The sequence below is a fragment of the Mus caroli genome, unplaced genomic scaffold, assembly GCF_978045245.1.
Source record: "Mus caroli unplaced genomic scaffold, Mus_caroli_1 scaffold_9, whole genome shotgun sequence".
Lineage (NCBI taxonomy): Eukaryota > Metazoa > Chordata > Mammalia > Rodentia > Muridae > Mus > Mus caroli.
This window is the reverse complement of record NW_028227264.1, coordinates 57,700,176-57,726,543: the sequence shown is the minus strand read 5'-3', so window position 1 is coordinate 57,726,543 and position 26,368 is coordinate 57,700,176. Positions and strand designations below refer to the sequence as shown.

General features: G+C 43.0%; 1 protein-coding gene and 1 pseudogene across 2 annotated transcripts in view; one reads left to right on the top strand and one right to left on the bottom strand.

Annotated features, from left to right (window-relative positions):
* Mcu (mitochondrial calcium uniporter) overlaps positions 1–26,368 on the top strand; it is a 168,756-nt gene that overhangs the window by 75,535 nt on the left and 66,853 nt on the right. The window lies entirely within an intron of this gene.
* LOC110303790 (large ribosomal subunit protein uL24 pseudogene) lies at positions 3,952–4,351 on the bottom strand (annotated as a pseudogene).

The window sequence follows — 26,368 nt, the reverse complement described above, 5'->3', positions numbered from 1 at the left end:
ACCAGAGTGGCCCGAGCTCTTGTTGCAGAGAGGAGCAGGAAAGCATGAAGAGAATGATTTAAAACGCCAATCAGTTTCTGGAGAACGTAGCTTTTACTCCCTTGATGAAGCTGTTCAAGCAGGACCTTGCCGTTGCCAAATGAGTTTGCGATTCTAGGATGCACAGGCAGGGGTGGCCCTTGTTCTCCCTCACCCAGAGTTCTGCCCCTACCTCGGTGGTTCAGGACCTTCCTCATCCTGTGACCCCTTAGTAAAGTTCCTCATGTTGTGCTGACCCCCAGCCACAATACGATTTTTGTTGCTACTCCATAACTGTAATGTTGGAAGATAGAGGGTTTGGTCAGAGGGATCGTGACCCCCAGGTTGAGAACCACTGTTGTAGCTGCTAGGCAGGCAGCTGCCCTTGCGTGATCCAGCAGGAGAATCTCCTCAGCTCCCTCACACAGTGAGCGGAGCGCCTGGTGGTGGCCGCCTCTCCAGACAACCCTGCCTGCGCTGCTGCCAGTCAGGACTTTGCTCATAACCTTGGTGCTTCTGCAGCAAGGTTAGCGGTTGAGCTTATGGCACTTCGGTCATCTCTGCCTTCACACAGCATCCTGACTCCTCCCCAGCCACCCCTCCCACTGGGGTCCCGCAAACTTGCAGGTGGTATGCAGAGACTGAGGGTGACATTTTAAAAACACACCAGAGTTTTTTGTTTGTTTGTTTGTTTGTTTTTTAAATGGGCATAATAGAAACCCCAGTGTCTAAAAACATTCTGTGACTGTCACAGTTAGAGGAAACTGAATATGAAAGAGCCAGAGGTACTCTAGAAGGCACGCTTGCTCAGTAGCTGTTCATCTGGGGTTGAGATGAGCTGCTTTTATGTGTTGCTATGTAGTCAAGAATTGCATTTTCTTTCTCACTTTGAGTGTCTATGTAAATTCTCCAAGTGGAAATGAAGCTCGATTTAATCTCCGAGTGTCCCCGGGCCAGGTTTCTGTAAGACCTCACAAGGCTGTGGGTTTTCATCTTATTTTAATTTGCAAGAAAAGCACTATAATGCATGTGTAGCCATTTATTTTAATCTAGTGTCAGTTGCCGGTGTAATCATGGAAATGAATGAAGGGATCCCTGGGACAAAGGAGGTTTTTATAGAAATCAAAGGAGCGTTGCTCGGCAACTCTTAATTAATAGTTGTTTACTGACTGTGTATTCCAGGGACATGTAGAGCAATTCAGAGATCCTGAAGAAAATAGCCACTTCCTCCACTCCAAGCCGCTTCTCTCCAGTTTGAGGAGAGTTACAAGACTCAAGGAAGGCAGTTTACTACAGTGAACACACAAGATGACAAATCGCCAGTGTGGTAACACATACCTTAAATCCCAGCCCTCAGAAGACAGAGGCAGGCAGCTCTCTGAGTTCGAGGCCAGTCTGGCCTATGTAGTGAGTTCCAGAGAGCCAGAGCTACATAGTGAGACCCTGTCTTAAAAAAAATAAAATAAAATAAAGACACTTTAGTAGACTGATCTGTTGAGAGATCATTTCAGTAGATATGAATTGCAGGGTCAGAGGCAAAACCAGTTTGTAGTCCTGGCTGGCTGTGGGGTTTGGGCAGGGTTGGTTCAATAGCTGGGCTGCGGTGGACTGCACTGGAACAGCAGGGAGTAGGCACCATTGTTTTTCTCTCCCCCAATGAGTCACATTGTGGGAAGAGCTGTGCTTAGAATTGGATGTGTCTGATTGCAGTCACGGGCTGCTCTCCGCCCTGTGCTCGCCCTGGGGTGTCAGTGTTTATAGAAAGGGTAAGGACGATAGTTACTAGGTCACAGGAGGGTTGGGATTAAATTACAGAGAAGCACGCACATACAGTGTCCCCAGTTTTCTGACTAAGTGCAGCCTTCCTGGAGACACGCCCAGTGGGCAGAGACGACTGCAACGTTAGTTTTCTCCTTGCTACCTGCTTTTGTCCACACCAGTAAGCTCAGGTTTCCCTACCTTCTTTAGAAGTCACCATGGACTGGACCTCACATAGCCAAACGCAAGGACATGTGTACGTAGGAAGGGAGGGATTGTTCAAGGGACGTAGTCTTAAGCATTCAATAAACTGTCCCCAAGTTTAATACTATAAATGATCTTTATATCAAGTTGAAGAAAATATAAATTGAAAGACAATTCTGCTGAGTTTGCACCTTGTGGCACAGAATGTGTGCCTGTTCTGGGCCTGGCTGGGGTGCTATGGGGAAAGGCCGTCTATTCTTTTTTTTTTTTCTTTTTTAAGATTTATTTATTTATCTTATGTGTATGAGTACACTGTTGCTGTCTTCAGACGCCCCAGAAAAGGGCATTGCATCCCATTACAGATGGTTGTGAGCCACCATGTGGGTGCTGGGAATTGAACTCAGGACCTCTGGAAGAACAGTCAGTGTTCTTAACTCCTGAGCCATCTCTCCAGCCCCAGAAAAAAGCCTTCTTTAGCCTCTCTAGCCCACAGTAATCTTTCCTTACTGAAAATTTCATTTCTCTTGGTTGTATAAATTGGACTGAACTGACCACACACACACACACACACACACACACACACACACACTTCAGTATTGTTGCAACTCAAGGTATATCTGTTTTTATACATGTATCCTGACTTGCTCAATAGATCATGGCCACTTAGCAATCACTGACCTTGTGGTTTTAAAAGATTTTATTTATTATTATTATTATGTGAGTATTTTATACCACAACCATGCCTAATGCTAAAGGAGGTGTTTTGTTTCCATGTGGGTACTGGGAATTGAACCTGAGTCCTTTGCAAGAATAAGTGCTCTTGACTACTGGGCCAACTCTCCCTCCTACTTTGAACTTGTGTTTTAATCTTCTATTTACTTGATAGTTCATCAGTGATACTTTGTACATTAATAGGCACTTGGGTTGATCATCCCTTCTCCTTGAGGCTAGTGATTATAATTGTAAGGAAGCAAGAACAAACCCTGCTTATTCATTCAGTAAGTATCCAGGTCCGCCCTAAACAAATAGCAGTTGAATTCGAGTGTATACCTCTAGTTGGCTAAATAAGTCAGCAGCTGCTGTCCAGCATAGTCTTGAAAGGACAAGGCTATGGCAGAAGGACATAGGCAGGAGCCTGGTATGCATACAAACCAGCAACGGAAATTCTGCACCTTGCCCACGTTGCTAAGAGGCAGCAGAGATGAATGTGTTTAAAAACTCCTTTGGGTTGAGTGTGGCAGCTTATAATCTAAGTACTAGGGAACCGGAAGCAAAATAATTTTGAGTCACAGGCCATCTGGGAATTGAGCGTGATGTCTTAGAACCACTTGTACTGTTTCATAAAACTCTTATGACCTAAAAACACTATACTTATGAGGTCTGACACTGCCTCTACTGTGCTTCCTAGATTAAGTGCTGGACTAGTTCTTTGAGACTTGTAAGGAATAGGTTTGGAGTTCTAGGTAGGGAAATCTGGAAAATAGCTAGTCTTGATTACTGTTGTATCTCGGTGACAAAACACCATGACCACTGCAGCTTATGGAAGGAAGATTTTTAACTGGGTTAATAGCTCCAGAGGGGTAGGTAGTCTATGGTGGTGGAATGAAGGCTTGACTCACCAAGAGCTCACACTGCGATCCACAAGCAGGAGGCGACACGCAGAAAATACCCTGAGTTATCTTAGGATCTCTAAGCCTGCTTCCAATGGCACACCTCCTCCAATGAGGCCAACCCCAATTCTTCCCAAACAGTTCCACCAACTGGGGACTCAGTATTCACACCATTCAATCTACCACAACCTTATAGCTTTTATTTGAGTCATTTGACCAAATCTAACAAGGAAATTGAATGACAGGAGGCTTTGGAAACTGCTTAGAAATATAAAATCATAATCTTTTTTTATTTGTTAGGTGTTTTTGTTTTTCGTTTTTACTCCAGCAATCTTTAATGAAAGCCATGCATGAGATGTCTCTACTCCTGCATCTTCTCAATCGTTTCTTCCTTGGGTTTGCCCTTCTCCTTTCCTACTTGTTGGGACTTGGTTTTCCTCTCTAGGATCTTCTTTCAGTCCTTGTCCAGCTTTAGTCTGGTGATAACCACCTGCCTTCTCTTGCTGGACTCGTTCAGTGTAGATGACGTATTTCTTCCTCTACACTTGGACCATCTTGCCAATCTGCTGGCCTTTGTAGTGTCCTCGAACAACCTGAACTTCATCATCCTTCCGAATGGGCATAGACCGAACATTATACTTCTGTCTCAGCTCTTTGGAAAGAGGGGAAGACACGATCTTCCTCAGAATGTGAGAAGGTGTATTGAAATGCCATTTGCGGTTCTTTCTTCAGTCAAAAATCATAAAGGGATTGAACTTCATTTTGGCGGCTGTGATTCACCAATGGCCGCAAAAGGCTAAAACCATAATCTTAACATGTTAGGTTGTGTAAGATATTGTAGATCTAAATATTATAAAATCCATGCTTTCTTCTTGGTAGTAGACATACCAGTTAATGATCGACAGAGTCAAATGGCTTGGAATTGAGCTGTCATTACCACACATTGTAGGTTTTCCAAAATGTGTGTTTCTTCTGTGGTGTATTTACAACTGTGGTGGTTTTAGCTTGATATCAAATAAAAGCTTGTAAGTATTTATATTGCTAATTTTGTATGTTGTTCCAGTCCAATCATGTTTTGAGCTGTCAGTTTTTGTGTGGAGCTATTCTATCCCTCAAACTATATTCAGATGAAACTAGATGAAACCATATTTGACACACAGTATGAACTCTTCTAACCACGTCTCCTCAAATGTAACGTTGGTGGCTCTTGCCTCTAGGATCCTTAGCCTGCCCTTCCTGTTTCCTACCAATCCTTGGGAAGACTTGTTCATTGTTACTCTCCATTATATTAGCATCCAAGTAAGATTATCAATATGTCCACGTCCACAATGTTCCTGGGCTTCTGAAGTTAGATTTTTTAAAATTTCTAATCATAGCAGGAAAATTGACCTCTTTGACCATGATTTCAGATTGGACCACACTGAGTAAGTAAAGTAACTAACTGTGCAAATGTAACCTAGGCTACTGGGAAGGACCCGGGAAGCCCATACAGGGTGGACAGAGATCTAGGAGACTGTCCACTTCTCTTTCTTTTCACCCATGGCCCACCAGACGCCCATCAGCCATCTGTTTGCACATGTAATATAGATCTGCTGGCTTTAGCTCCGCTTTGAAAGTGCCCCAGTGCCATGGACCTCATGGGAATCCATTCTATGCATATGCACACCATAGACCACCTAAAATGTACCACGAAGTTCTTAATTCTGAACTCTTGTATTCGTATGTCTATTGTTGGACTTTCATATTGCAAAATTCAGCAACATAGGTAGGAGGAAAAGATAACTCCTGACCTGTATCCAGTGACTGTTAGCCTTTTCCAAGGAAAGTAAGTCATTTTTAAAGGAATTCTTCTTCTTAACTCTAATGGATGTAGAGCCTCAGTTCTCACCTGTGTGCCAAAAATGACCCTTTCACAGGGGTTGCCAAAGACTATTAGAAAACACAGATATTTTCTCTACAATTCACAACAGTAGCAGAATTACAATTGATGAACTTACAACACGGGGAACTGAATTAAAGGGTCACAGCATTTGGGGAGTTGAGAACCACTGTGACAGAGGAAGAAACAACTTAGGAAGTTGTGTATGACATTGTCCTCCCAAAGTCTAATCACGCGTGTAAAGACCAACTGAGATTCAAGGTGACTCAGGCTCACTCTTCGAAGCCTTGTTATGAGGGAGATTCTCTAAGATAACTCTGGTGTATTTTCTATTTGAATTGTTATTTTACAGATGAAGGTGTTGGGTATGCAGGTGAAATACACAGCACCCATTAAATGGAATCTCTGTTTGCTTGCTAGAATAATGCTGGGTATCCCTAGGACTCCCGGGTGCTTGTTTATTTATAGATCCGTATCTAGGGAATATACTGCAGCAGCATAAGAAAAGCCACGAGGCATGCTGTATGCTGCTGTGCACAGAGCCTTGATTGCAGGAGCTCTTCTGTGAATAAAAGCATTTCAGTTGAAATGCAAGATCTATGGTCTTAAAGCCACTGTATATTTTAGCTTAAAATAATGCTTTTCATTTTGAATATAGAGAAACATGAAACAAAAAGACTTACTGTGGTGTAACAACGACAAGACAGGTCAGCTATTTTGGAGGCTCTTCCAAGTCTTGAAAGCCTTGCTCTGTTGGCGCCCACCCAGTAGATGCTCTTTAGACTCATTGATTCTCCCCAGAAAGTGATACATGCTTGATCTAATATTAGCAAGTGGGGGCAGGGTGGAGATGAGCCTCCTCGTGGGAACCAAGAGGTTGTTGCCCTACCTATTCCCAACATTTCCAAAAGATCAATGGGCCTTCTGCCATTTCATATCCGTTTTACTGTGGAATGACTTTGATGTCTTAAAATTAAATCTCTATCAGCTGTTGTTTCTTGCCATAGTTGTTAAAAAGTTGAACAAAATGGGCAAAAGAGAAATTTTAAGTCAATGTCACCGATGGGCTCTAAACCATGATCACTAGAGATCACTATTTCCCTTCTTTCCTTTTTTTTAAAAAAAGATTTAAATAGAACAATATTTTTAAATGATTTCTTTTGTGTTTAGGGTTACAGTGATATCATTTCCCTCCTGGCTGTTGTTGACACATGTGGCCATGTGTATGTATATGCATAGGGGTTGGTGTGTACAGTGGTGCAGGTGTGTTCTCGGGGCTCACTGTTTGGTATTGGGTACCCAACAGTCATCCTTCCTTCTGAGTTTAGTTCTCTCGCAAGGCTCCAGTCTTTAGCTTTACCCCAGCTCAATGTTTTTAGACACTCTTCCCTGGTTTTTAAAAGGCTCTACTTTTTCTGCCTTTGATGTTCCTTCTTATTCATTCATATTGCCTGTTTAACTACAGCAGTCAGTTTTATTTTACATTAATCCCAAGGAAGCCTCACAAACCCAGTGTTTCCCGCATAGTTCTTGCAATGCTACAGTTCACAGTTCGTTTGAATAAATACCATCTGCGTGTAGATATAGTGATTGGAAAGTCTCCTCTTCACTCTTAAGTAAAGCTGTGAGAGCTATGAGAGCTATGAGAGGTTTGGTGGCGCATGCCCTTAACCCTGGCACTTGGGAGGCAGAGGCAGGTGGATCTCTGTGAGTTCAAGGGCAGCTTGGACTACAGAGTGAGTTCCAGGACAGCCAGAACTTTATAGTGAGACCCTGTCTTGACTAACACAGAATATTAAAAGACAGAAACTTATTTTAAATTTCCCCTTCTCGATGTTTTCTTTTGTATCTAAAGAGATTGCTGCCTCAATCCCTTTATCAGAAAGCCATCAGTACAGTAATGATAGAATTAAGCGTTTGAAGTCATATTTGAACCCTGATTGAAACATTTCCAGAAGTTGGACTTTGAAATTCACTTGGCATCTCTATATGAATATAGGAATAATGACAGTGCCCCTCAGGAGGCTTCTGGTCGGTTAAATGACAGCAGTGCACACTAAGGGACAGTGTATCTCAAGGCTTGGTATTCAGTAGACATGGGTGGCATCGTGATTATGCCAATTTTCAAGGCCTTTCTGCAATAACACACCCAGGCATCTAGAAATAACCATTGTCACAGAGACGAGGCAGAGCCTACCCCAGGCCCTCCCATAGGCAAAGTAAAGCAACAGACGGGGAGCCAGATGTTAAACCACTCATAAAAACAGTGAATGCCACACACAAAAAAAGGGAGATGGGGACCGTGAAAATGCCTTTTAGAAGCTCGGTGACCCACTTACCACTCTGTAACTCTCTGGACTTGAGGAAACACTTCGTTAAAACAGAGATAGAATGTGAGTATGGTGGCGTTCAGCAATCTCAGAACCTGAGGGGCAGAGAAGGGGTCCCTCCAGGCTGCAGTATGAGACCATGCACTGAAAGCAAAGCCTAAACCAAATACATTGGCATATGGTTATCCATTGCTGTGTAACTAATCAAAATCAGTGACTTAGAGCAATGGTTTTACTTTTGCATTTTGTTTTTTGTTTCTTTGAGACAGAATTTATTTAGACCTGGTTGTCCTAGACCTCACTGTGTAGGCCAAGCTGACCTTGAAGTCACAGAGATCTGCTTGCCTCTGCTTCCCAAATGCCCAGGTTGAGAACAATCATTGTATCATTGTCTGGAATAATGTTTTGAGTTTATTGGGAGTCGGATGGGAGTATTCTGGTTTTGTTTTTCATTTTATTTTTTGTTTTTAAACACAATGTCTTGCTCATCACCTATAATCCTAGCACTTGTGTGCTGGAAGCAGAAAGGTCAGGAGATAAATTAAGGCCATCTTTACCTACATAAGGCCTTCTAGGCCAGTCCTGACTACATGAGACCCTATTACTAAACCCTAAAACAAACAAGAAGCAAAACCAAGAGCCAGGACCACTGTTTCTATGCCCTGTTTACTAGTTCAGACTAGCCTTGAACTTACCATCCTTCTGCCTCAATTCTTTTTTTTAATTGGATATTTCTTTATTTACATTTCAAATGTTATCCCCTTTTCTTCTGCTCCCCCCACCAGAAACTCCCTCCCCTCTCCCCCTGATTCTATGAGGGTGCTCACCCACCCACCCATCCACTCCTGACTCCCCGTCCTGGCATTCCCCTACACTGGGGCTTCGAGCCTTCACAGGACCAAGGGCCTCTTCTCCCATTGATGCTGTGACAAAACCATCCTCTGCTATATATGTGGCCAGAGCCATGGGTCCCTACATGTGTATTCCTTGGTTGGTGGTTTAATCCCTGGGAGCTCTGGGGGGTCTGGTTGGTTAATATTGTTGTTCTTCCTATGGGGTTGCAAACCCCTTCAGCTCCTTCAGACCTTTCTCTAACTCCTCCATTGGGGATACCCATGCACAGTCCAATGGTTGGCTGAGAGCATCCACCTCTGTATTTGTCAGGCTCTGCCAGAGCCTCTCAGGAGACAGCTATATCAGGCTCCTGTCAGCATGAATTTCTTGGCATCCACAATAGTATCTGTGTTTGGTGAGTGTATATGGGATCTATCCCCAGGTGGGGCCATCTCTGGATGGCCTTTCCTTCAGTCTCTGCTCCACACTTTGTCTCCATATTTGCTCCTGTAAATATGAGGGGGAGTATTTTGTTCCCCCTTCTAAGAAGGACTGAAGCATCCACACTTTGGTTTTCCTTCTTCTTGAGCTTCATGTGGTCTGTGAATTGTATCTTGGATATTCTGAGCTTTTGGGCTAATATCCACTTATCAGTGAATGCATACCATGTGTGTTCTTTTGTGATTGGGTTACCTCAATCAGGATATTTTTAGTTCCATCCATTTGCCTAAGAATTTCATAAATTCATTGTTTTTAATAGCTGAGTAGTACTCCATTGTGTAAATGTACCACATTTTCTGTATCCATTTCTCTGTTGAAGGACATCTGGGTTCTTTCCAGCTTCTGGCTATTGTAAATAAGGCTGCTATGAACATAGTGGAGCATGTGTCCTTATTACCAGTTAGAACATCTTCTGGATATATGCCCAGGAGTGGTATAGCTGGGTCCTCAGGTAGTACTATGTCCAATTTTCTGAGGAACGATGCCATATGCCACAATGTCAAAGTCAACAAGGTAGTTTGTTCGTTTGATTTGGGTTTTGTTTTGTTTTATTTTTTTGGAATGGCATATCTTATGTGGCTGCAGTCAAATGGCAGCTGACACTTTTGTGGCACCGATATTGGTGTTGTAGATGACAGTGTATCTACATCTGATCTTTGTGTGTGACTTGAATTTCTTAACTGTGCGGTAGCTAGATTCTACCAGTGACTATCCCAAAAGCACCAAGTAGAAACTACACTTCCTTTATGACCTAGTCTTAGAAATGATACATCACTACTTATTCCGTATCTGTAGGCCCATCCACATTCAGAGAATCATTGTCTCCACCTCTTGGGAGGGATATCCCCTTCACTGTATTGAGTGAACATTGTGTAGGATGGAGGATATACTGTGGACACCAGCCTACCAGTCTTACTTAGCCATAAGAATTCACATCCCTCAGCCTATTCATGATCTTGTTGGTTAAAGGACTTACCACTAAAACCTGGCTGGGTTCAACCCATGGAACCCTATGTGAAAGCAAATGGAGGGGGTGAGTTCTGTAAAGCTGTCCTCTCATCTCCTGACTCCCATGACACACCCTGTGATATGTTTATGCCTATCTCACACACACACACACACACACACACACACTCTCTCTCTCTCTCTCTCTCTTTCAGCCTTCCTGTCCAGAGTGCCAACTCACAATTCAATATAGTCTCAACATCAAGTCTATGATCTTACTTCCTAAATCAAGTCTGTGTGTGGATGAGGCTCTTGAGGCTCACCAGCCTCCCCCTCCCCCCCCCCCCCTTGAGAACCAAGTTCGGATTTGAAGACCTGTCCCATAACACACAGCATATAAGAGTGGACCAACCACTTTAAATCCTGCTATTCCTTGAGGGAAACCAAGAGATTTCAAAGCATTTCCAGAATTCAGCAAGCATGCTCCTTGCCTGTTCTTGCCCTGAGGCCAGCCATCTTCCTGCCTATGCTGTGTCTAAAGGTCTAGGTTGTACCCACTGGGCTCTTTACCCCACTGAGCATCCTTACTCTTACGTGAAAGGAGCCTGGCTTTGCATCTGAGTGGCTGTCTTGACCATCCTTTGCCTACACCACATTTGCTGTTGGTTTATGTTGTTTCTGCAGCTCTGGGGATCAAACCTAGGGTCTCTCACATGCTAGGTAAGAGCTCTACAACTGAGCCTCACCCAGAGTCTACCCTGTTTTGAGTTTTTCAGGTGGTATCTTCATGTGAAGACCAGGCTGTTCTCAAACTCGTGATCTTCCTGCCCCAGCCTCCCCAGGGGTGCTAGAATTACAAAGCCCAGTTCTCCCAATAGAACTCTGAGGGTTCCAAAGGCACCCTTGAGTTTCGTTCTCCTTGGCTCTCTTTTCTCTCCAAACTCAGACAGTTGGCTTCATTAGACTAACACAGTCCAGAATCCGAGGATAAACTCTCTTCGCCTTGAATTCCTTCTGGTGTGGTATAAAGGCAATGTCCTTACATTTCTTAGAAATGTCCGTGTCTGAGACATATCATAACCTTAGGTTAGATAGGCCTTTTCTTTTGTTCCTTGAGGTCTATAAAGTACCACCGTAAATTTGAGGTCCTGCTAAGGTGTCATAAGAAGTCTGTTAGGGTATGACATTTGCCTGGAACCTGTTTGAGAAGTGACGGGCTGAGACAAAGGTTTGTCTGATTGTCCACTTGCTTTCATACCTATCACTTACTTCTTCCTCCAATATGTCCTTAAAACAAAAGAAGTTTGGGATCTTGTTGCTATCACCAGCTCATCTTTTGAGTTGTGTTCTACTGTGGACAGCTGGAAGATGCACAGAAGCTTTGAAGTTCAGCCCTAAAGTCTACTCTGGGGACATGGAGCTCATTAGACATGGAGCTCCTGTCCCCTACATTCCCACTGGGGGAAGTATTGTCAGTATTGTCTACCCTTTTAGCTTCTGGTAAAACTCTCTAACTTCCCAGAAAGCCCTTCTTGGCACTTCCTGAGGCTGGCTTCACCTGCTTCTTCACCCCAGTATCAGGACCCCGTGCTTTCAAAAGGCAGCATCTGATGCCTGGCAATATCAACTCTGGATTATCAAATAAAATCTGTTGCATACTCAGCATGCTTTACAGAAAGTGAACTAAGTGGTGGAAATAATTTTATTAAAACTACTTGAACTTGAAAACGCAACTATAAAAAAAATAGAATATGCAAGTATCTATTTGATAGTATGGTCATGTTCGTTAAAAACATCTATTAGGAATTCTGAATCCAAACATGGTAGGTTCCTGTCTTGATGGGTCTAAATCCAAAAGAGGTACAGCCAAGGGTGGAGAAAGGTTTATTATCTGCTGTAGGAGAATATGACGGTTATTCCAAAGTAATGTCACTGGACACTTAGATCCATACATCTACTGCGTTAGTTTTCCTGTGTTCAAAATAAATTAGAAAACAGAAATTGGTAAAGGAAAATGCTTTTATATATGTTTTTTCTTTAACTGTTCTAATGAAAATTTATATTTCACTTTTTGTTGTTAAATCTATTTCCTATAAGGGTATATTGTACCTATGCCCTTCAACCCAATTTTCTCACCCTTCCCCAATTTTCTCACCCTTCCCCGTTCCTCTTAGCCACTTTCTTGCCCTAGACAGTTTCACTATGACTCTCAAGTCACGTATACACACGTGACTTTATATAACTATATAAAATATAGGAACCACAGATGAGAGAATACCTGTCTTTCTGAGAGCAGCATGATGACTTAATATGGTAATCTACAGCTGTATTCATTTGCTGCCAACAACCTACTTGCATTCTTTTATGGCTGAAGAAGAGATTCTTGCACATGTGCACACACCCCATTTTCTCCATCCCTTCCTCTGCTATGACAAATAGAGCTGCGATAAACATTGTCGCACAACAGCACTGTGTTGTGTTGACTTGGAGCCTGTCAGGGCCATACCCAGCCGTGATCTCTCAGGTTGGTATGGTAAGTCCATTTCATAGGGTTTTGTCCCTTCTTGTAGGGATGAGGCTTCGTCTTCTGTATTGTTCTGATCCCCTGTTGCACAAGGGTGGTTGTCAGAAAGACTACACCAAAGTCTTTAAACTGACCCTTCTGCCTCCACCTCTGCAGTGCTGGGATTACGGTGTGTGCTACTGATGTGTGGGATTATAGGGCATGTTTTTATTTGGTGCTGGGGATTGAACCAAAGGCTTTGTACATATTAGGCAAGTCCCCTACTGGCTGAGCTACCCAGCCTGTTCACTGTGACTTTTATTTGCTTAGGCTGTGAAGGAAAAGCCTACTGTCCTGTTGTGAGGCATCTCCTTGTGCTTCCTGCTGCTCATGGTAGCAAGCTTTCACGCCATTTTTCTGCATAGCATTCATGGCTTCCATGTCTTGCTTGTACCTGGAGCCCCGAGGGCGCTCTCTTGGATCTCACCCTGATAGCTGTGTGACCTCGTGTATGGTCTAACCTCGGGGAGTTCCAGTGTGGTGATACAGCAACAGCCAGTGCTTCTGCATATTGAGGTTTCCCATAATTTATTCTCCCTCCCTCTCCCCCTCCCCCTCCCTCTCCCTCTCCCTCTCCCTCTCCCTCTCCCTCTCCCTCTCCCTCTCCCCCTCCCCCTCCCTCTCCCTCTCCCTCTCTCTCTCTCTCTCTCTCTCTCGCTCCCTCCCTCCCCTCTTGGCTCTAATTACAAAGGTAATAATGGCTAAAATTTATTCAGCCCATAAATGCAGAAAGGGAAGACATAAGCCTGCATGCATAAAAGGAAAAAGAGAAACATCCCAAGACTGCAAATGGAAAAGTACTCGGCCTGGCATCTTAAAAGAGCAAACAAAGGTACACAGAGGGGACATTCCTGTACCACAGCCACCATCCCATCTGTCTGCATCCTTCCAGGAACTGCTTCTAGGTGTCTTTATTTTTTTAAAATTTTTATAAATTATTTATTAGGGTCGTATATGAGACTTATAAACAAGTTACACAACACAAGTCTGTAGAATAGAAAGCAGGCGGGCCTATCTTCTACTGTGATACCTTTAGCAGTTTGCTCTTCATTCTTTTACATGTTAAACACAACAGGATCCCACTGTATTTTAATTCAGATAAAGTCAAATGATATTTTATAATAAAATTATAGCTATTTTACCTTCTAGTTTTAGCAATCAAGATCTTAATGATAAACTTTCAAAGATGTGTTCATTACTGTTTGCTTGTGGGTTTTTTTTTTAAGATTTAAACATTTTTCTGTTATGTGCATATGTGTCTGTATGTGTATGTGAGTGCAGTGCCCACGGATGCCAGAAGGGGGCATCATGCCCTCCGGAGCTGTAGTTACAGATATTTGGGAGCTATTGAAAGAGGATGCTGAGAACCAAACTCGTGTTCTCTTCAAAGGTAGTATGTGGTCTAAATTCTGAGCCATCTCTGGCCTACTTCCACTTTTAAAACATTTAATTCTTATTTTTGTTTGTAGTTTCTTCCCTCTCTCCCAATGGGGGTCTCACTATGTAGCTCAGGCTGACCTCAAACTCAGCATCTTCCTGACGTAGACTTCTGAGTACTGAAATACAGGGAGGTACTTTGTCTCATTTTACAATTGTCACTACAATTTACACTTTTGTCCCTTCTTACAGTGAAACATTTCCCAACTTCTTGCCATTTGCATTTCTCCTTTTATGGATTTTTCTACCCCTACCCCAAGGACCACAAACAATAAATGAGAGTGTGGCCATGAGATTCTCTTGAGATCTACTGGACACCCAACATTTGTTTGAGCTGTTGTTTCTGTGATTATTAATTGTTTTTTATAATCAATCCGACAAATAACGTAAAGAAGATGGAGAAGCCTGTCATTCGCTTCTAAATTAGGATTTATTTGCTGGGTGGCTTTAATAAATCTGCACACCTCATGAAATCCTTTCTAAAAGTTACAGGCTCTGAAATGTGTTCTTACTGGCAAGGTGGACAGCTGCTGGCAGTAAGGGTAAGGCATGTAAGAGTAGCTGAAACCCAAGGAAGAGAAACTTGTACTTTCTAGACAAATCTCTTTGTCTTTATGTGATTTATAAAAATCAAGAAAGAGTTGGGCGTGGTTGCACCTGTTCAGCGATCCGGAGGCAGAGCCATGTGGTTCTCTGTAAGTCAAAGGCCAGCTCGGTCTACACAGGAAGATCCACAACCCAAAGCTGAACATAACAAAAAGCAGCACAGCATTTATTCATCATACAGTGCATAAATAAGTGTTGGATATTAGACTGTCTTACGTAGTTTTATTGAAGAGAGAAACTAGAAAGTTTATCATATTATCGTCAATTTGGGGGGAAGATTTGAGGAAAGGCCTTTAGGACCCTATCCACAGTCCTCCATCAGCTTCTCTAGAGAATGTGTATTCTCAGTACCGCGCAGATGGGATGCTGGGTACGTAAGGGAGGTAACAGTGCACAACAGAGCTTCAAAATGATTCTGTTGCCCTGGACTGACATTGTTATGACTATAAATCCATTTATGATGACCCGCAATTATAGTATAGATACTGTAGGATGGGAAGGGCCTATTGGAATTTTCTAATCAGGACCTGGAAGGCCATAAGATCCGTCTTCTATCACACACAGAGAAAGCAGAGTCTGGAGTGCTGTGGGCTCTGAGGGAGGCTGTAGTCTCCACCAGTACTGGAGCTAAGGCTGCTGCTTCTGGCTTTCCGACCCTGACTCTGTTCTTCCTGTACCGCCTCCTTCTCTGGAGGGACTCGATCTAACCTAGATACTTTTCACCTTTGGAAGCTCTTTGCCTGTTTGTTTTTACAGTTGCTACTAAAAATAGGAACTGTTCTTTTAGGTGAGGATTCTAGGTAACTGATTCCGCCGACTCCTCAGCACAGTGTCTGCATTCCTGTGCGGTCCCCTTTCGGGACACCAGTGTAGCTTTTGAGGAATTTGGATGCTGAAGCGTTGAGCTCAGAGAGAGAAACTCTTACAGTGAAGAGGCTGGTCCCCTCTCCTAGGGCAACCTAAGGCATTCCCTGGCGACTTTGTGGGTCTCCCCTGCATGCTTTAGGGAGACAGACTGGCTCTTGGAGAAGCAGGCCTTTTGTGTGGGGGTGGAGTATTGGGGTGGGACCTAAGACCTCCCACATGGCGAGAGCATGCAGCTACCTCAGTTTGTCCCCTTTGTGGTACTGATAAGCCATTGCCCATTAACTTCAGCATTGGCATGACTAGAGCTAAAAAAAAAATAAGTTAGCCAATTATTGTTAGTCTCATAGTTTTAGTGTCTAATAATTTCGTACTTGATCAAAATATAAATCAACGCTGCTTTTCTTTACAAGGAAAGGTTTGTGAGCAACCCAGGGTCGACAGTTCTTTGGTCAGGAATTCTTAACTGGGTCTTCAGTGAACCTGGCCAGAATCCCGCCCCGGAGCCTGCTTTCCTCAAATACATTGTTTGTGTGTCTTCTACTAGTCTCTGGTTTAAATGGCCACCAGAACATTGGATCTGTGAAGTGTCACTTTCTGCATTGGGTTTTAGCCCTTCTTCGATACGTTCCTATGGCACGTGTTCTGTCCTCTCTGTTCAGTCGATTACCAGGGAGAGCTCACTAGCTCAACGTCATCTTAAGCTGTTTGTGACCTGGGAGTGACTGCAGGCCACTTTTCTCTCTAGCTCACCAGCGATGAGTTCATTCTCCACACAACCTTCAGACCTTGGGCCAAGAGCTTTGCTTCATGTTTCATTTGTATTATTCATGACTGCTGTTTCTGGATTCCTCATACAATAGAGTAACCTCCCCCTCGTCTCCTGTCTGAGTTCTATTGTAAAGCAAGATTGACTTAAACAATAATTTCCAGGAGCAAAATGAAGTGGGCCTTTCCATCTGGGTTATCCGTCTTGGTTTATATCAGTGTTGGCACACACAACAGTTCATTGTCAGTGTTTGCCCTGCTTGCTCTGTTTGTCTTAGAGGTCTTTCTCTGCAAGATCTGTAGCAACTCTAATATTTCCTGCACTCCTCTATCCAGCTGTCTTCTGTCATCTCTCACCTTCTGCTTGGCTATTACATTGCCTGTCTGATAAACACTCGTCGAGCCTCAGAGGCTGCAGAACTTTCATTCAGTAATGCAGTAGTTTAAAGAAGGGGAAGACTTGATCCTTAAGCCTCCTCCGCCTTCCAAATCCCTGAATGACGCCCACAGCCACTGGGTCTGGGTTTATGTGGAAGTCTTCGTCTTCACCTCAGTCATTGTCCTTGGCACACATACAGATACTGGGACTACTTTATACAAATCACTTATCCTGTGAATGTTTCCATAAATGCTTCAATATTTCTCTGAAAGTTAAGAGGAGCCGCAATGCCGTTATCAAATGAAAAATAGTAACACTTTAATAGCATCAAATATCTAGCAATCACTTAAAACTTCCTGATTATCCTGTCTGTATTTTCAGTCAGATACAAGGGCCAGGAAGGGCTTCTTAGGTAGTTATGGGGAGACCCTTTTTTCATTAAATCATTCAAATACACAGCGATTATTTGAATGACTTGTCTTTTATGCACCAGGCAAAACGAGCCACTTGTAGACCTTGCATGTGTGTGGAGAAATAGGCAGGAGGGAAGAAGGTAAGAACAAACAATCAGGAAGAAAGGAAATGTTACATGGGATGAAGTGCAAAGGATAGAATGAAGGTAAGAGGTGTGTTCAGTTAAGCCACTTTATACAGCATGGAAGGACAGCGTCCTTAGAGGTCAGGAATGATGGAGAAGATAATCATACAAAAACAACCTGCAAGTCTACTTTACACAGAGGAAAGAGACTGTGTTACACCATAAGGCAGTTGATCATTCACTTGATGATGTCAAGCCTTCTCACAAATTCAGTGTAAGATGCAGACTTGGAGGTGAGCGTGTCCTGCAGTGTGGGTAACCCAGCTTCTAGTGTAAGATGCAGACATGGAGATGACCATGCCCTGCAGTGTGGGTAGGGTGATGTTCACTTTAGCAGTCCTGTTTAGCCAGATTCTCATTGCTGTGGGTCATACTTGATGACACAGTTTTTAAAAGGAAGGATTTATTTTGACTTATGGTTCAGCAGCCCTGCTCTGAAAATCCAAAATCCTAACTGCTCCAAAGTCCAGAACTGCTTTGAGAACTGGAATGACGTCATGGGTGGAAAATTCCATACCTCGCTCTTCTGATGTCACAGAGAAAACACAGGGGCAGTACACATGCTGGACAAGATTATTTCAACACTACATATGTAAGGGGTATATGAATCACAATTCAATTTCATGTTTAAAATTAGACCCATTCCCAAGAATCTCATTATATATCATATATATATATATATATATAATATGTATGCATATTATATATCTTATATATAATATATATGTATGTATGTTATATACCTTATATAATATATATATATGCAGATATACTAAATTCAACACAATAAATAATATCCGAAGCCGTTCTGGTCCTAAGCAAGTCAAATAAGGACAATACTTTCGGTTGAAGTCAAACATAAGAACTTAGAAGACTGAATTATCTAAGGTTAATAACATTTTAATAGCTTCCATTGTGCCAAATGCACTTTTTCTGAACTCTTTTAAAAAATTACTGCAGTGCCTGCCCTTAGAGCTGGTAACTTGAATGTGTTTTATGCCAAGAGAACTAATGAAATTTGCCTAAGTTCCGTGAGTTCTTTTTTTATTAGACAAAGAGGGTTATTCATAATGAGAGAATCAAAGCCCAGACATTTCTCTAAAGCAGCTTGGTTTTGATTTGCTTATTGGAACAGAACCTAACCCTGTGTTTGTTCTACCTCCTAGCACTTGAACAGACAGACAGACAGACAGACACATACATCTCTCTCTGTCTTCTCTTGCCTCTTTCATATAAATAATATTATGGTGGGTTTTATTAAGTGGAGCAGCTCAAGGAGTAGCCCAGTTTGTGTGTTTGCCTGGAAGGAGCCGGGTCCTGGGATCAGGCCGCAGCACTGGCTGCCCAGGCATCTGACACAGGCCTGGAATCCCAGCACTCAGGAGCAGAGGCAGGAAGACCTCAAGTTCAAGGTCAGTCTGGGCTAGATGGCCACTTTGAGGTCAACCTGTCTGAAAAATAATATGTTTAAAACAAAATGAAATATGCAAAACCCCTCCTGCCACCCCCCCCCCGTTTTGATTACCTAACCTAACGGTAGCCAAGAGAAGACACATAGGACACTGATAATCTTCTCCTCACTCAGAACTATGCACTGTTCACAAAATAACACTCTGTTGGCATGCATTTTGCAAGTCATTAGTGAGATAATCTAAGGAAATACAAAAATGCGGAGATTCCCTGATCTCTGTCAAATGATGCTTGCGCATTTAATTAGTTTCCTAAATCAAGGAGGCACTTAAGTGCCATCTCATCAATAAGCAATCTGAAGCAGGAAACTTTCAAGCAGTCTATTGGTAAGCTTATTTTATTAAACGGTAGTCAGATGGTTTCTTTGAGAGATGTATAGGAAAAGACTAAGTATTATTTAAGGGATAATGATGTCTCACTGGGCCGCATGATCACCTCAGGGTGTTCTTTGGTCATGGTTAGCAGTTGGCTTGCCTTTTCTTCCACCTGCAGTCTTTGAAACTTAGCCAGACCCTCCTGCCTTTGGCCTCTGATGCAGCCCTCACTGCTGGCCAGCTGAGAAGAGACTCAAGTAAATGTTTAGCCTGGAATTAGATGATTCTTCCTCCCATAGACTGTAGGACAACTGTGGGCTTCGAAAGCACTCTCCACAAAGACTTGCAGAACACCATTAAAAATTCAGGGGCTTTCTTTGTATGCCCCACAGTACGTAAATGTTAGATGGGAAAGCAAGCCTCTTCTAATACATGGCGAAAGTCAGTTTTAGGAGACATCCTTTGAGTGGCTGGAGTTTGTTTCTGGAAATCCTTGAAAAAAAAATCTAAGCCTCAGCTTTGTTCTTTAAAACTGGTGCACCCTGGTGTGTGCACCAGAAGGACCGAAGACCAGGGTTTCACACTGATCACAAGGACAGTAACTTTTAGCATGAGGCACTCTGCTCAATGTGCTAGGTATAGACGCTCTGGCATCTTTCATCATCTGGATTTGTAGACATAGAACTGAAGCTTAGAGACTTGCTTTAAAAAAAATCACAGGGTTCAACATCACAAATCAAAATGAAGGAACAAGGACTGAGATCTGTTTGTGACTTCAAGACGTGATGGCTTGTGTCCCTTTGGATGGATATGCATTTACATAGCGATGTCTAGTGGTTGTGGCCATTTGCGTTCGTGTCTGATTTCATACGAATTCAATGTGTTCTTAGGTGTGGGTGCTTAAACCCTAGGCGATTATTTTCTAATACTTCTGGAGGCTGACAGTGCGAGCATTGATGGACAGATGCTTCGTATTCCTCAGTGTTCGCTTTCCTGTTACTGTGGCAAGTACCTGAAAAAGCAACTTCAAAAGAGAAACTGTTTCATTTCGTCTCACAGCTCCTACTTAGCCCGCAGACATCGTGGCAGGGGTGCTTGGTGAAGGGTGATGCTTGCCCTGTAGAAGCCAGGAAGCAAAGAGGGCTGTGCTCTTAACCACTGGGCTACAACAGTGTTGGCAGGGGAGACGTTAGGATGGACTTCCCAGGAGTAGGAAACAAAGCCTAAGACAGATATGCAGCTTAAATGTGCGAGGTTGACCGAAAGGTGGTGGTTACAATTGATCAAAGCAGGAAATACAGGGATGGAACAGGTTTTGGAAGCATGTTTTAATCAAGGAACTGGAGGGATAACAAATCGGCACTTGGAAGTTCGGATCTGAAAATCAATACAGAAAAGACTAGATGTAGTGTTCTCATTGAGGGTAATAGCTTAGGAGGTCTAAGGGAGGTTGAGCTAGCCAACACAATGAAGTTTGATAAGACAGGGGAAAGAAGACAACTTGTGGATAACTCGGAAGATCAGATTTCATAAAGAAAGACGGCAGCAAATGTAGCTGTACTGCACAGGGTAGGGGCGAGATGCATGCACGTTCAGAAGTGGTGCCTAGTGTGCATAGTGTGCCTGTCACTTTTCCTCCCAACAAGGTCACATTTTCAGCCCAGCTAGACTAGATCCAGATCTCCTACGTCTGGGTCTTAAAGAACGCATTCACAATGTAGGAATGATAAGCCATCACATCATTGCTGGGTTTAAATCCAGATCACCTTTTTGCTTCTGTTGCATGGCTTCATCTTTGAGAAAATAGTTATTGGCATTCAAGAGAACTCACATTCTATGAGCCCAAACCAGATTTGTTGAGCTCCTGTTGATGTGTGTGTTGGGTGAGCTAAGTTGTCAGTTTTGTATTTTTCTTGTACCCACGGTGCCGATTGGTGTGATCTGGTGTAACCAATAGACCGGTCCGCCTACAGCCTGGTAACAGGATGGCCATGTGAGATCAGCAGGGCCCTTCAGGTTATTCTTGGGGTAGGAACTGCTTTTAACTAGGAAGACACCAAGTTCTTCTTCTTTGCTCTTTTATTTCACCCTACACATTAGAATCCCTTAACAAGAGGGAACTTCCCCCTCGGTATGATTTGATAGAAGAGCCCACTGTTAATTAAAGCTACCGTTGAACTTACTGTTTAATGATTTCCTTCTGTCTCTGTATTCAGGCTAAGTAGTAATGGTTTAAATTACTGAAAGACACATACCTTATTAAACAACTTGCCTTTGAAGAAAAATGATAGCCTATTCCAATACCATTAAAAAGAATTTCGCCATAAGTCCTTCTGGCTTTTTTAATCTTGTTTTGGTAATTACACAGTTCTACATTGTATCTCTTCCCTTATCATGAGTATAGCCTACAACATTCCCGGGTGTGTTTTCCTTGCTTTTCAGGATAAAAGTGAAATAAATTTCACTTAGCAAAGCCTTTATTTCTTGACTCTTACTTTCCTGTACAGAACATTTTCTAGGAAACACTTACCTTCTCATGGTGGGATGTTATTGTGCTTAAAACAAAAGCTTCTGTGCGTGTGTGTGTGTGTGTGTGTGTGTGTGTGTGTCTAGGTCCGCTCTTCCTCTGACCAGGTACTCTCACACCGAGTCACATGCCAGGCCCCTCTTGTGTGTTATTATCAATGAGGTGGAAACAGTGGACAGAGGGGGAGATAGAAGGAAGAGACCCCTGATTCATGGACCAGAGAGAATGGAATTCTAGAATGGGATTTAGAGCATTGGCTCTGAAGTGAAGAGCACAGGGTCCTCGGTAATAGGCAGCGAGTAATAGTTCGTACCTTTGTTCCTTTTAGGTTCAAAATGCAATATAGCAAGGGAGGTGCTTCTTCTCATACGACTTTCTTTCTATTGTAGTTTGGATCAGTTTGTTGAAGAAAAATAGAGAAAGAAGTAAACTAATATTTTATTGGCTGCCACATTTCATTGTTGCTAGGTAGAGTCCCCATCCAAGCTTTCTGAAGGGGAGCATGGAACTCTTGTGGAAACTCAGCACGTGCAACTTGACATGCCAGTCATTCGTGGCTGGAGAGCGAAGATGGCACTCTGTCACATCTGATGCCCGGATCGCTGTCACCGCTGTCATTTCCGAGCTGTACTAAACATTAAATAGCACAATGGCTTCCCGCTGCCAGCACTTGGAATGCAGCTTAGCTCCTGGTCCAGCATCTCCATCCAATATCCTGCATGTTTCGTGGATTGAGACTGACTCATGGCAGGAATCCAAAGAGATCCTCATAGGAAGCTGAAGTGAGACAGCTTTTAGTGAGACGGGCAGAGTCCATTAGCACACAAATGCTAACAGTACGGCCAGCCGCGGACGCTGGTGAGCAGCCGCTGACCAGCCAATTTGGAAATGAACGATTAGAGTTGGTGTCTTCTCATGAGCAATGGCATCAGCGGCAGCATGCTGGCAAGCCCAGAGCTCTGAACAACTCCATCAACTGCACAACCCCAAACTTTAAGGATAAAAAGTGACGAAGAGTTGGGTTAGATGTATAAACACGGGCTAATTTAAATGTCATCTCTCCTACACTATTGATGTTAATTTTGGTGATTCTTTTTCTGATTGTAAAATAATATATAACTGTTGTAAACTGTATGGTAATAGTCCCTTGTGGATCTATCTCATGTTCCTCTAGTATGTTATGGGGACATTTTAAAAACTTAAGTCACTTTCTTACCCCACAAAATATATTGTAACTCACAGTATGATAAACCTCAAATATCAACTAATCTAACTTTTTGAAATTTTTTGCGGGGAATGTGTCCAGCCCAAATGACAGAAGATGGACGAAAAAAAGGTAGTTATATATGTCTATGTCCATAAATTAGGGCCAGAGCAATAAGAAATGTGACACATGACTGTGTGTGCATGTATGTTCATGGGTAGGTAGATACACATGTCCATGTACACACATGTGCACATGCCAGAGGTCAACTTCCAGTGTTGGATTAGGACACTGGCACACTGGTAAACTGCAAGGCCCCACAGAAGCCTTCCATAGTAGACTATTCTGATACCCCTAATCCAAATGATCCTGGTGAGCTGGACAGACCTCCAAACCAGTGTTCCCAGCACAGCCTTCCCCCAAACGGTTCTTTTGTCCTGGTGGTGATATCTGGTCCCCTGGTGCATTAACACCATTGTCTAGAACTTTAAAAATGACCTCACCCTAAAATACACGTGAGGAAGAGGAGCTATTTTACTCTTCCCTACACCTTTTGAAACTCACAAAAACAAGAGGATAGGAAAGTAGAAGAGCTGTCTGTCCTGGGGGAACTGAGGCAGGAGGGTTTGGTATAAACTTAAAGCATAGCTGGCTAAATACCCCTGCAGGGGGCTCAGGCATGACATCCATTTCCCTGAAAGTAGGCGTTACCTTCCAGGTCTTACCAGGTGGTCTTTAGTGCGTTTTCATCGTTTTCACGTCTTTTGTTGTTGTTGTTAGCACACAAAGAATTGTGTTTTATCCTGGTTTTTCAAACAGGATTTGTCTTGTTGTCCTTCTGCCCACCGCAGCCAATCCCTCACTCTGTTAAACATGACTTTAAAATTAGATAAGTAAATGTATTTCTTTGCAGATATAATATGCTTTAGTGGAAAATATGCCTTATTTATTTATAATTTATTAGAATAAATTATAAGCTTATGAATTTCATTATAAAAATTGTGATAATCATGTGAGGCAAGGAGAAATAAGGAGTACAGACGCATCGTCTTTAGTAATTGACTAAAACCACCCTGACTGTTGCACAGGGCTAAAAAGCAGGCCAGTGTCTTAATGTTTTTATGATCATTTTATTTCTTTAACCCCAGAAGGATCTTTAGCAACTATTAGGCCATGAATCAGGACTCATAGCCAAGCCTTCCATTTTTTTCATCTGATAATCTTTTTCAGATAATTCAGTGCAAACATTAAAATTCTTTAAAGCTAGCCAGGCATGGTGATGCCCGTCTGTAACCACAGCACTTAGGAAGCTCAGAGTTTGCCTTAGCTACGTAGTCCATTTCAGGCCGGCCCCAACCACAAGCCCCTGCCAGAAATAAAAACAAACCAAAGTTTAAATTAAATAGTGTATAAACTCTCCCTGGGTTGATATGAACAAAGGTTTTCTCACCCTACATAAGGCGCTGAGATAATTCTCCTATCTATCTTGAGAAGTGAATGAGTTCAAATGTAGTTATTCACAAAAGTGGGAGCAACACCCGGCTGCCCACCAGCCAGGAGGGAAAGGTCTCCTGCCCCGCAGTCATCCCTTGTGTACCCTCAGGTCCTCTGGCTGCTCACAAGCTCATCATGACTCATTTCTCCCTTCCGCCAGGGAATGTAAGTGACCCTATCGTGTGAGGGTCTTATGTTAGTGGTCACAGCTGTTCTGGTGCCAAGACAACCGTTGCCATGTGCAGAAGACAGTGTCCCACAACAACAACAACAAAATCCTTTAAAAATAGCATGGGGGTGGGGCATGGTGGTGGTTAGGCAGTTCTACAGTAGTCACTGCCGCAAAGCGGGAGTCTGCAGGCTTCCTAGTATAGGTAACTAAAGGCTCTTCCTCTGAGCCTGCTGCTGTGTTTTAAACAGCTCACACAGAGCCACTAGAGTAAAGATGTAACTTAGCAAGGTCAGGAACTTAAAGGCCAAAGAGCTCTTTGGGCATCCAGGAAAATCAGCATGTTTATGTACCTGGAAGGAGGACTGGAAACATAAGGTCACTGTTGAAATGGTTACACTTAACAACCTAATACTAATACCAAGTGGTCTGCAGCCAGCTTCCTGCTGATATGGTTTCTCCATTTCATTACTGGTGACTTTATAATTACTTATTGTTACTTAATAGGGTCAGTGTCTTCTTATTCCTCCCCTGACACACATTCTGAAAACACTGTAGTGTCCGGGAGAATTGTCTCTGGTTCCTGCTTCTCTTCATCTTGGGCTGCTTGTTCCATGATTCCTGCTATATCAAACACAAGGCCTCTATTCAAAGCAAAGGCCTGCTCGATAGCCATTCCAGGCAGAGTAAGTCCTCTGACTAAGTGCCCCCTGGGTGAGGGGGTCCACTGCACGGTTTCTCACCTTTGTGTCTGGAGCTGTTGACAGGATACCTTAGCTCTGTGTAGCTCCATCCCACGCAGTCTTTCCTCATAGAATACCAACCTGGCTTTATTGAACTCGCTGACCCCCACCCCCTATTTTTCTTTTTTCTTTTGACCAGTTTTAGAGGTTGAATCTAGAGCCTTGTTCATGTTAGACACCACTGAGCTGTATTCCAAAGCTTCACACACACACCCGGCCACCGCCCCCAACCCCCACCAGCCTTAAACTTTCTTTGACTAAGGTGTCTAGGCTGGCCTTGAGCTCAGCCTGTAGCATAGCTGGACTTCAAGCTTGCAGTCCTTATGTCCCAACCTGCACCACCAGGCCCAGCTACATTCTTAATAGAACCTGAAGTATGACAGCTTGCTATGGTATACAAGGAAACTACAGTTAAGAATGTGACTCCAGTCATAAGGCTTTGCTTGCGTAACACCTGTCTTTGAGTATAAGATTATTAGTGTTTTGAACACGAGTGTTAGTAAATGGTGACCGGAAATGATCATTAGGAAAGTATGATGCTCTTTCTGTTTTCAAAACACAAATAAATCAACAGAAGTCAGTAAACACAAACACTGGAAACATTTCATATCGCTAAAGCGTTAATGATACATTAACAGAAACTGCAGTAGATGCCAGTGACTCGGGGGCCTCAGATTTTTGTCCCAAAGAGAACAAACACTTAGTGTGTAGCCTTTCGTATACTCTTAACACCTTGACAAAATGAAAGCCGGCACTCACTCTAACCTCCAGAGGTGGAGAATATTTTGACTTGCGTTATTCTTTTGGGATATGTAAAATGGAGAGAAGCTGTTTAAAAGATGCAACGTCAACAAGTGTTCCATTTCCCTCTGGGAACAGAATTAGACAATAGGAAAATGATGGGGCCGTGAAAGGCATCAGCTGCCTGTAATTAAGTCAGTGCTCTGGCTGTAATGGATTGGCAAACGTGACTTAGAACAAGAAGTTCCTCTGGGTCACTGTTCTTTCTTGTGATTCTTCAGATTTCCATGGGATGGGTGAATTAGTGGGAGGGGATGGGTCACGTGTGAACTAGCGGATAGTGCCCTGTAGTACTTATTATGTATATAATGCCAATTTCTCTGTGGATATAAAAAGAGAGTACTATCCTGAG